Source organism: Herpailurus yagouaroundi, unplaced genomic scaffold (assembly GCF_014898765.1).
Source record: "Herpailurus yagouaroundi ecotype Mexico unplaced genomic scaffold, PumYag 140, whole genome shotgun sequence".
NCBI lineage: Eukaryota > Metazoa > Chordata > Mammalia > Carnivora > Felidae > Herpailurus > Herpailurus yagouaroundi.
This window is the reverse complement of record NW_024412395.1, coordinates 10,541,292-10,553,191: the sequence shown is the minus strand read 5'-3', so window position 1 is coordinate 10,553,191 and position 11,900 is coordinate 10,541,292. Positions and strand designations below refer to the sequence as shown.

The window sequence follows — 11,900 nt, the reverse complement described above, 5'->3', positions numbered from 1 at the left end:
CCGGCCTCCTTCGCACCTGCGTGTCCCCCCGCTCGCGCGCGGGTGCAACCTCTCCTGTCGGCTCTAGCTGGGAGGGTTTTTGGCCTCCCCTCTCGCGAGAACGCCTCCAGTTGCGGCCGCCGCCGCTCCTGGCCGCTGAGTGGCGGCGTCTGCGCAGCCGCCATGTTCGGTTGCTATGCTGTGGCCTGGGAGACGGGGTGTGCTTGAGGGAGGAGGAGGAGACGGAGGAGGAGGAGGAGGAGGAGGAGGAGGAGGAGGAAGAGGAGGAGGAGAAGGAGGGGGGAGGTTGAGCTCCTCTTGCACTCTCACACACAAACGCTGCCCCGGATTACCCGCCCGCTCACACCGCGCTGCGCGCTTTTCCGCTCCTCGCGGCCCCCCCCACATTGTTCTCTCAGGACTCCTGGGTCCCCGGGGGCTGAATTCCGGGCCTGAGTCGGGGACAGGAGAGACTTGGCTTTGGCCGAAGGGTCCGAGGTTTGGGGCCAGGCCCCCCGCCCCGGGGCTCCCCTCCCCCACGGCACTTTGGGGGTGTGTGGATTATCTCATCCCCGCAGGGAGGTGGGAGAGCGCGCCGGCCGCCCGCCTCCCTCCCGCCTCCCCGGCGGCGCCGGCCCGCTGCAGCCCCGCAGTATGAGGTGGTGCTGGCAGCTCGGGGCCGTGGCGCGGCCGCTGCGGCGGCGGCTGCTGGGGGGGCGCTGAGGGAGCCCCCGGGAGCCGCGCGGCGGACGCGCTTCGCCCCGGCGCGCCCGGGCCTCGAGGCTTTTCTTCTCCAGCCGAGAGGACGCGGCTGTGCACCGAAGGTAAGAGGCTCTGGGGTTCCGGCCGGCGTCTCGGCCCTGCGAGGCGCGCGAGGCTGTTACCTGGGTGTGGGAGGCGAGCCAGGTAGGGCAAGCCGGAGGCTCTAGGTTGATTTCAGAGAAGGGGAAAAATGATGCTTGTACCCCCGCCCCCCTTTCTTCTCGGGACCTCTGCTCCCGCAGCTCCTGGGGTTAGTGTTGGAATCTGTTACGGGTGAGCGAAGGGAGAAGGGGATGGAATCGGTGCGGAGATGGAATGTTCCACAGTACCTAAACTCTAGGTAAGGTTTTGGAATCTTCTGAGTTTTCCATCGTTGGTAGGCTTCCTTTTTGGTTTTGTTTCTGTTTTTTAATGGGCTCATGTGAGTGCTTCTTGCTTCTGCTGCATGGGCAAACTGTCTCTACCGTTGAAGTTTTAAGCCTCTTGTGATTCTACCGGTATATACTTGTGTTTAGGAATCTGTAGTTGGGCCAAAAAAAAAAAAAAAAAAGTTGAGATGTAGCTAAGTAGACGATAACGATGCATTTCCCAAGGTTTCCTTAGGATGGAACAGTTTACAGTTGCAAAGATACATGTATCGGTGTTTCTGCGAAATTTGAAATGGGAGGCTTTTATGTGTAGGGTTACCTTATATTGTGACACCAGTACAGACAACGAATTGTAGGATTTTCAAGCGCTTGTTCGGGGGAACCTGTATATCTGCAATGTACTAACTGCTTTTAAATCAGAGTTGGAGTAATGTTAGGTTTATGTGACCAGATCGTGGGTCTAGCTGAAACAGTACAGCTTAAAACGTGTTTATGGGGGCGGGGGGGAACCTAACCCAAAAGCCAACATATCCGACTTATAAAAGATGATTTAAGGGAAAAGATCATGGAACAGTAAAAGCCCAGTTTTTTTACCCTAATTTTTGAATCTTAACATGTCAAAGAAAAAAAATTATTTTTCATTTTTTTTTTAAGGGAGGAGGAACTGACCTTAAAATAAATGATTGCTCAGTCCAAGGTGTGCTTGCTTACTGGAGTAGAGCTAGATGTATCAGTTAGATCTTGAATTTGATGAATATAAATTCAACCTATAGATTTTTTTCAAAAAAGATTTTTCATAAGCAGAAGTTTGTGTATTGTATAGAACTTCTTTACTGACTCATAATAAAAGAGTGCGGTCTTTTGTCGATCCCACCATTTTTTGTCAGAATAAATTTATGCTCCAGTTACCACAAAGCTGTTTTTATGTCTCTGTTTTGTTTGTTTGTTTTTAATGACACACATATCTTTGTTACCGTTTTTCACTGAAACATGTGTGGTCCCATATTCTCATGTTCTTGAGTGGTTTGGTTTATAAGAAGAAAATCATAGTCTCTTAGTACATGGAGATATTTATGATTTAGCTAATCTGTTTTAAACATTTGGCCAGGAGCTAAACACAAGGAGCCATGACTATTTTGTCGTATTTATTAATGTTGAGTAGGCTACAGTTTATTAAGTTGGAAAATCACACGTTCTTCAAAAGTGGTAATGGAGAGGATGTAACTTTCTTATTGCCTGCTTTCTAACCTGCTTAGCTTCTGGGCTGTGGGTATAGAATTGTTTCATACTTGGTTTTTTATGTTCTAACTGAATATCTTTTAAAACGTCCCTACTAACTTTGTTACTTCAAATTTGTGACACCCAATTTCTAATTTAGGCTAGGCATAAAACCAGCATTGATTGAACACACTTGCTAAAAATACTTTCTGGGTCAGATGTACTTAGAATGCAGCCTCAGGAAAATTCATTTGACCTATTCTAATGTGACCAACGTACACTTCATTATTATTGAAGGACTTTAAAAAATTACCGACTGTCACAAATTAGGTTTCATCGGTTCAGGCATAGAAGCCTAACTGTTTTCAATGTATAAAGTACTTTATGTAGCATAGTAATAAAGACTTTTTTCATCAAAAAAAATTTTATGTGACTCCCCCCATTGAATATTGTTAGTCTTTATGATTTGTATATTCAAAATATTTTAGTTTTGTCTAAAAAAATTATTTGAGTTGTAAAGTGACAGTACAAGGTGCAGTGTTATCTCTTTGGCATTTATTTGACTTATTCTGAACCCTTTATGGGGGAGCATTGGTCATGTTTTTGAGTAAATTATCTTTAAGGACTGAGGTAAGAGAATGCCAGATAAATTTCAAGGAGACACTGGGAGACACTCCCCTGCCCCCCCTTTTGTGAGTTGATATGGTCCGTTTTAAGCAATAAGAAAGCTTTAAAAAATATGTAGAAATCTTGTTTTGTGGATGTTTAAACATGACTGTTTAAAAGTTCTTTAATTTTTTTGTGTTAGTTTTTAGGAGTGTAAAATTGGTGACCTCATGCGAAATGGCAAGTCTGTTTAACTATGTGGCTAAATATGAATTGTTGTCCCTACGTGAAATTTAGTATTGGTGGAAATTCACTGGCTACAAACTGAGTTGAATTTTGTTGTTTTTCTGGGTAAACGCATGCATGATGTAAAATTTTTTATATGCTGTAGTCTAGATTTGTTAAATTTGTCAGTTTAGTAGATGAAGCTGTGAAGCCTTGAAGGTTAGTTTAACACGCTGGAAATCCTTTTTTATTCCTGTTTACCTGGAAAGTATTGTAAGATGAAGGTGTTATTTCTTCATTTAATATTCAACTAGTCGTACAGATGGTGATAAGGAATATAATGTAGAAGTACTGTAGAATCGTCTTTATTGGTGTGGAAGTTCAGGATCTAGGAACAGTGTAGTATATTTCTTTTCCTTTGCATGGTCAGTCAGTATAGTCATATATACAACAGGGTGGGAAATAAGAGGGGATATTTATTACATTCTCTAAACTTTGTTAGAGGCATCTCCCTCCCCCACCTTCGTTCTTCATTTTGTTACTCCTAAGTAGCAGTGCTAGAAGAAAGGTGTAAGTATTTGAAAAAATTGGTAGGAACAGATTGAAAAGTAGGTGCTGTGGGTTATCTTGAGGGGAAGATACTAATTTGGGCATTCTTGTGTTTGTATCTTTTAACCAAGAAGTTATATAGAGGAGTAGAAAGATAAAAGGATACACAAGGGAAATGTTTAATGTCCTTTACGCGCCAGATAATGTAAAGGAGCATTTTGTGTTGTCTTACGTAGTCATCAAGTACAGTTTGTGAGGTAGGTATTATGAATTCCCTGCTTCCTCCCTCCCCCAAATGGGGTCAAAGAGCAATTAAATAACTAGGACCACACTGCAATAAGTAGAATTGAAACTAGGTCTGTCTGACTCTGAAGCTTATTCTGAAGAATAAGCTGTCCAATTAAACTTTCTACAGTGATGGAAATACTCTTTTTCTGCACTGTCAGGTATGGTAGCCGTTAATCATATGTGGCATGGAGCACTTGAATGTGACTGTCCTGCCTGAGGAACTGAATTTAAAATTGTATTTAATTTTAACCAGTTTAAATTTAAATAACCAGATGTTGCTAGTGGCTATAATATTGGATAGCACAGCTTTAGATCTTGCTGCCTAGAAAATCTGAGTTTTAGTATTGAATTTTCCACTAGTTTATATATGACATTAAGCAAATTATTTGATTTTGAGCCTCAATTTAATCCATTGGGAAAATGAAGAGGTTGTCACTGAAAAGATTATCTCCAGCGTCCCTTCTTGCTCTAGAGTTCTGTGATTCTTACTAAAATATACAGTGGCACTTAATATTTGAAAGCATTGTATCTGAAAGGATTCCTCTTACCAATATATTTACCCATTATTTAAACTTTTTTCTTTAGTTAGTTTTTCTTTTTCAGAAGGGTAATATGTATAAAGCACACATAATGGATAATGGATTCCCCCCTCCTGCCTTCCCCCTCCCCTCCAGTTATTAAGTATTGTTTAAATTCAAGGCAGTGCTTTCCTTGGAACAAAGTTTGAATTTTTTTTTTTAATGTTTATTTTTGAGAGAGAGAGAGAGAGAGAGACAGCGTGAGTGGGAGAGGGTCAGAGAGAGAGAGACAGAGAGAGAGGGAGACAGAGAATCCAAAGCAGGCTCCTGGCTCTGAGTTGTTAGCACAGAGCCTGACACAGGGCTTGAATCCATGAACCATGAGATCATGACCTGAGCTGAAGTCAGATGCCCCACCAACTGAGCCACGCAGGCACCCCTGAAGTTTGAATTTTTAAATATTTTTTTTGAATTTTTAAATTTTTATTTAGCATGCCACCTTCCCATTTAAGAACGTGTCTGTTACAGTTCCCTGTTACTTATCAAATTAATTCCAAACATATCAACTTGGCCTTGAAGGCTTTCTACCCACTTCATCTCACCAACTTTGTTTCTCATTCTTGCTTAAAAAGAAAATACTCTTGTGTTTTCCACTGCCCTTGTTTCCTCAGTTGAAACATTCCTGTCTCCAATTCATGTGCCTCCTCTTTAAGTCTTCCTCAAAATTCAGTCTTTTTTCCCTGGAAGAATGCTGCTTAATCCAGTCATGATCGACAGGTTTTCAATCCTAGTAATAAGCACCCTGGGCTTAATATATGATTTTTAAATATTGTTAGTTGCGTACATCCTTCTTAAGTTTTTACAATGTTACCTGTTCTGTGTCCTTAATAAAAATATATAAAAAAAATTAAAATGGGAGTTCTTTTTTACTGCCTCAGGAGTTCAGTTCATTGCCTAGCAATTCGGCTTCAAAGAGTCGCTAATATAAAAAAATGATACTGTCACAACATTCACCCTTAATTACCATTTAATAGATATTTTTGTTTTTTTTCCAGGCAATTGTCCATACTTTTAAAATTAAGTTGTATGGTAGAGATACAGTTTTGAGTTTAATATATTTGAAACATATAGTAGAAGCATTGCAATGTAGGAAAAAGATGATAGACTTTGAAGTCACATTGATGTAGGTTGGAATCTGATCTCAAAAACTTTGGACAATTATATAACCTTCAAGCCTACTTCCTTGTCTGTGAAATTAGGATAAGAATTCTTGTCCTTGAATTGTTGTAATGATTAGGATAATAAGTATAAAGCATGTAGTACTCTTTAAATAGAAAAGATGGTCAATAAATGGTAGGTGATCATATTTTTCTCATTTTCCCATTCCCATCATGAGTGTAACTTAAACAATTGCTTAGCAGTTCAGATGATTTATCAATCAGGTGATTGATTTAGTCATTTACTTTTTGTTAAACATTTTGCTGTTTCTGAAATTTCTACTCCTGTAATCTACAGTGAGTATCTCTGTGCTCATAGCTTGTTTATTTCCTCAGTTTAAAACTAGGATAATGGTCCAGTGGTATGAATTTTTCTATGCCAGGTTTCTCTCAGAGAAATGGGCAATCTTGTTTTGGAAAAAAAAATGCTAATTTGATTGTAAAATTTTACCTTATGGTTTTAATTAATGTATTTTGGAAATTTTGGCTTATTGGGGGAATGACGTAGTAAACACTCATTTATATGTGAATTAAACAAATATTTGAATGTCTGTTATAGGGATCAGTGGTATACAGGTAAATAGGACATGATTGTTGTCCTTGAGCTCTAATTCTAGGATGGTAACACATGTCAACAAACAATTACAATTCATAGTGACAAGTGTAATAAGATCTGGGGGAAATGAGATGTGGCATTTGAGCAGTGTCTTGGAGGACGGGTTGGAAGTGATCTGGGTAGAGAGAACAGCATGTACAAAATGTCAGAAGTATGAAGGGTGCATAGTGTATTTGGAAAAATACAAGTTGTCTTGTATATGTGTGTCTTTGTGGGCTGGCTCTTGGTGTCTGATTTTGTGTGGAATCTGTGTTCCTATATGTGTGTGTCGACTATGTGGATGAAACCTTCTGAGGGTCCTTATTTGGGCTTTGAGTGGAATTATAGTAAGAACTTTAGAACTTCCCAACTGGTGTGCCATGAATGGTTCACATGTGTGCCAGAGAGCAAGGTACCCATCAGGCTGTCGGTCCTGGGCATATTGGAACCCCTAGATGGCTTCTTTTGACCTCCTATAGTGTTGGCTTATTCCAGTGTGCTGAAAATTATTTTCTTTGGTGCCAAGTTGGGAAAAGATTGGGAAAGGTACTGTGTTCTAGAGGCTCTAAGTATTGGCAAGTTTATGGTACCCACTCACCCCTGGCATTCCTACATGTAATAAAAAGTATAACCAATATCAAATCCTAAAATAAACACAAAGGAGATCAAATCAAAGTCCCCTTTTTAACCTGCCCTTCTTCTCCCCCCCCCCCCAGTAATTACTACTTCATTGTTTTGTGTGTGTGTGTGAAATATCTTTTTGGTACTCCTTTTAGGTGTACTTTTTGCTAGTGCCCTACACAAATGTTTAGTCTGCCTCTTAGGAAATCAGAATTTGCATTAGGGAGCAATTATCCATATTTAAATAATGGAATAAGATTAGATGTGGGTTTTGAAAGGTAACTCCTGACTTGTAGATAATGATGCAAGGGTGTAAGGATGGTGCAAACATGAGGTTAGAGAGACCACTTAGGATGCTCTTGCAGTGGTCCAGGTGAGAGATTATAGCTGGAAACGGGGAGATGAAAATGAGGATGTGGGACTAGAACCGAAAACTGATTAGGTAGTTTCACTAGAACTGAGTGCCCATTTGGATATAAGGGAAAGAGGAAAAGAGTTGATGATGATACCAAGATTTCTCCTTTGGGCAGCTCTAAGGCCAAATAATTTTTATTGAGTACATACAGTGGGCCATGCATTTTGCTAGGCACAAGGTTGTCATGAATTCTTACTGAATTTTAAAAATTAATTTATTTTGAAATAATTTCAAACCTATAGAAAAGTTGCAAGAACAGCACAAAGAGCTCTTGAATCTCCTTCAACCAGTTTTTTCCTTGAATTATTCTTACTAAAAATATTTTCCTTGAATAATTTTACACACACACACAGTATATACCATATATATGCCATATGTGGTATATACTCTGTATATAGTGTGTATACTGTGTGTGTACACAAGTTAAGCATGCAACATCTTTGTGCGTGGCTTGCGGTAGTGGGCCCAAGTGTGGCCTTTTCTTCCAGATGCCCAAAGAAGGAACTTTTGTCTTTGACCCTTTCTCTCTGCGATATCTTAGTGGATTCTCAAATTTTAGTGAGACTACCTAGTTACCTCATTTCTGGTCTCTCATTTTCATCCCTACTTCCAGCCATTTCAGAGGAATGTACCATTTTTTATTTCATTGGACTGTTTCTGAACCATTTGAGAGCAAGTAGCACACATGATGCCCATCACTCCTAAATAATCAGTGTGTCTTTACCAAAACCTGGATAGTCTCTTATATAATTACCAAATCAGACAGTTAACATTGATATAACAGTGCCTTCAGATTGCCAGATGCCATTCAGAATTTTCTAGTTGTCCCAGCAGTTTTTCTCTTTTCTTTTTGGTTTAGGATCCAACTTAGGATCTTACATTACATTTAATTATAATGTCTCTTTAGTCTCTTCAGTTTGAAACATTTCCTCAATATTTCTGTCTTGTATGACCTTGACCTTTCTTATTCTGAAAGATATCCCTTCACTTCGGTTCATCTGTTGGTTTGCTCATGTGTAGACTAAATGCGTTGTTGGCAGGAATACCATAGAAATGATGTGCTGTTCTTAGTCTGTCACTAGGATGCATACAGTGTTGTCCCGCCACTGTGATGTTTACTCTGAACACATTGTTATGTTCATGTTTACTGAGTTTCTATACTGTAAAGTCATCATTTTTACTTTTGTAATTGGTATGTCTTTTGTGAGAAGAGCTCCAAGGCTCCAAGTATTTGATTCTTCCTCAAACCTCCATCCATCAGTCTATGGGACCACTGATGACTTCTGCATTCTGCCTGAATCAGCTACCACTATGAAGGTTGCTGTCTGCATTTACTGTTTGATGTTCTGCTGAAAACACGTCTCCCTTCTTCCCCATGCATTTATTTATTCATTCATTTATTTATATCAATATGTACTCAAGGATTTCTATTCCTATTCGGTGGGTTGTATTGTTATTTTTAATTTTTTTGTTGTTATTGTTGAAATTGTCCTAGATTTGGCTAGTGGCACTGCCCCCCCCCCCTTTCAGGATGGCTCCTGAGTCTTTTTGATATGTCCCCATCCTTTAAGTCTTTCCTTACTTTCTGGCACAGGATGTTCCAGACTCATACTTTTTCTGTCTCAGCTCTGGAATCATATATTTTCCCAAGGAATTGCAAGTTCTTTTAGTAGAGTAGAAACCAAGATTTGTATGCTTAATAAGCTCATTTCTACTGGGGTATAATCACTTCTAGAGTGGGCACAGCTAGGAAGTATAGGTATATGTATGTACACATCTCAGTCTATTTCTATATCTAATGACGTATATATATTTACAAAGTTTACACTGCTACATCCAGTTCCAATTCAATACCTCATGGTTCTTTCTGGTCTTCCCACATTCTGTATTTGGAAATCCTTCTCCAAAGTATGAAATTGGCTCTCATTATTCTCAGTATATTTACTCATTTTCTCAGTCCCCTTATGTGCCAGTCTTCTAACCACAGGCCAGCTGTCTCCTGCCTGACACCTCTGAGGCCCATGGCATGGGGTCCTCTGGGCATGCTAGGAAGTGAAAGAAACTTCTCATTTAATCTTTCTATTTTTTTCATTTAATCTGAACAAAAACTTGTTAGAAAGGTGTTCTCAGTTTTAAAGGAGAACAAAAGGGAAATTCAGAAAAGTATGTAACTTTAGGCATGTTACCACGTAAATAGAGCAAATATTTTGAATTCAGATTTGCGTGTTGCTAAAGCATCTTTTTTATTTTTTTTCCTCCTATGCTTTGTAGCCTCTGGAATTCAAAATGTCAGGATTTAGGATTGTATAGGTGGTAGTTGAAGCAGTGGGTATGACTCCTTACGAAGCGTGTGTCTCTTAGAAGCAAAGAAGACTAAATGGTGAGAGAGGAGTCTAGTTGTGTGGTAGAGTGTGATGAAGGAAGGAGTTCCAGGGAGGTGTCAAATACTGCTGAGAGAGAGCAGCAAAATGCTTTGAATTTGGCTATTGGAAAGTTACTGATGACCTTAGCTGATTCTTTTTTTTTTTTTTTTTAATTTTTTTTTTCAACGTTTATTTATTTTTGGGACAGAGAGAGACAGAGCATGAACAGGGGAGGGGCAGAGAGAGAGAGAGGGAGACACAGAATCGGAAACAGGCTCCAGGCTCTGAGCCATCAGCCCAGAGCCCGACGCGGGGCTCGAACTCACGGACCGCGAGATCGTGACCTGGCTGAAGCCGGACGCTTAACCGACTGCGCCACCCAGGCGCCCCAGCTGATTCTTTTTCTAACATGTTCAGGCAGGCCACTTGTAACAGAATTAAATGAGATACTGGGGTGCCTCGTTGGCTCAGTCGATTAAGCTTCTGACTTTGGCTCAGGTCATGATCTCTCCGTTTGTGGGTTCAAGCCCTGTGTCAGGCTCTGTGCTGACAGCTCGGAGCCTGGAGCCTGTTTTGGATTCTGTGTCTCCCTCTCTGTCTCTGCCCCTCCCCACTCATGCTCTGTCTCTCTCTCTCTCAAAAATAAATAAACATTAAAAAAATTTAAAAAAAGAATTAAATGAGATACTGATTAAAAACATCAATTCCCCAGGTTTCATTTCAGACTTTATAGATTATTAAAAGGCGAAGTGAAGAATGGGGAGGTGCTGGTGTAGGAAATCTGCTTAAATGCTACTATAATTGTTCTGAGAAACACTAAAGTTTGAGTATTATTGTCTTAGCAGAAGAGTTAAAATAGAGGGGTGTAATGGAAAACTAAATTGAGAAATTAGACGTACAATGAATGTAGACTGAATAGCTCCAAGAAATTTGAGCACATGGAAGAAGGAAGATCTCTTGTCCCCTATTCATGGTGGAATAGGGGCCAGAACCAAGAAAAAGGTTTTTTGTGCTTGTGTTTTTTTTGTCTGTTTGTTTGTTTGTTTTTAAGGTTACAGACAGCTTAACATTTGGGGGGATTAAGAGAAAGAAACTATAGTGGTTATTTCATCCACTGTGGGATGTGGCAGTGGGGTTACAGAATGAATAAGACATGATCTTTATTTTCAAGGAGATTATACTTTCTTTGGAGGAACTTAAAATTTATTATAGTGCTAGAAATATATACAGATAAATCATAGTTATGTTAGTATATAGCTAAAGTATGTACAGATAAGTCATAATTAATAAGTGTAGCACAATATATTACCAAACTCAGACTTCTCAAATATTTAAAAAATTAAATTTTATTTCCTTTTTTAATTGGTAGTATGTCTGTTTGGTTCAAATTTTAAAATAATGTAAAAAGGTATGTATTGAGAAGTCTTTATTTATTTTTTAATGTTCATTATTTATTTTTGAGAGTCAGACAGAGCATGAGCCAGAGGGGGCAGAGAGAGAGAGACAGAAAATCTGAAGCAGGCCCCAGGCTCTGAGTTGTCAGCACCGAGCCCAACATGAGGCTCCAACCCAGGAACCGTAAGATAATGCCCTGGGCCAAAGTCAGTAGCTCAACTGACTGAGCCACCCAGGTGCCCCAAGAAGTCTTAATACTGTTCTGTCTCTCCCTTCCCTGCTCTCTATAGGTAGCCACTTTGATTTTTTGTATATTTTACCAGTATTTTTGCAAATAGAAAAGAAATAATAAATATAAATCCCTGTTTCCCCCTACCTTTCTATGTAGAAGACAGCATATTATATTAATGTTTTATATCATAGTTTTTTCATTTAAAATATATGTTGGAGATCCCTTAACTTCAGTATAAGGGAACTCTTCCCTTTTTTCTTTTTTCTTTCTTTTTTTTTTTTTTTTTTTGGTATAGTGACATGTTCAATTGTGTGGATATGCTATTAGGCTAACTGATTAAAATTATTTGAACTTTGCTCTACTTTTTTAGGCCCTTTTACTTGTGCAGCTCATTTACTTTCACCTCTTCTGTATGAACTAGTGCTCCCATGAGGCATTTTATTTTCTTCTTCTTCTTCTTCTTCTTCTTCTTCTTCTTTTCTTCTTCTTCTTCTTCTTCTTCTTCTTCTTCTTCTTCTTCTTCTTCTTCTTCTTCTTCTTCTTCTTCTT

The 11,900-nt window shown here is 39.5% G+C and overlaps 1 protein-coding gene across 9 annotated transcripts in view; it reads left to right on the top strand.

Moving 5' to 3' along the window:
- Nucleotides 1-335: 335 nt before the first annotated feature.
- The window catches only part of PTPN4 (protein tyrosine phosphatase non-receptor type 4), a 230,077-nt gene continuing 218,512 nt past the window's right edge, over nucleotides 336-11,900 (top strand). For 8 of the 9 annotated variants that reach the window (XM_040474832.1, XM_040474828.1, XM_040474831.1 and 5 more), the window contains exon 1: nucleotides 336-803. The gene's annotated coding sequence lies outside the window, so the exon portion shown is untranslated. Of the gene's footprint in view, nucleotides 804-1,061; nucleotides 1,082-11,900 lie in introns of those variants that run through there. The other variant, XM_040474827.1, reaches the window with a different exon arrangement.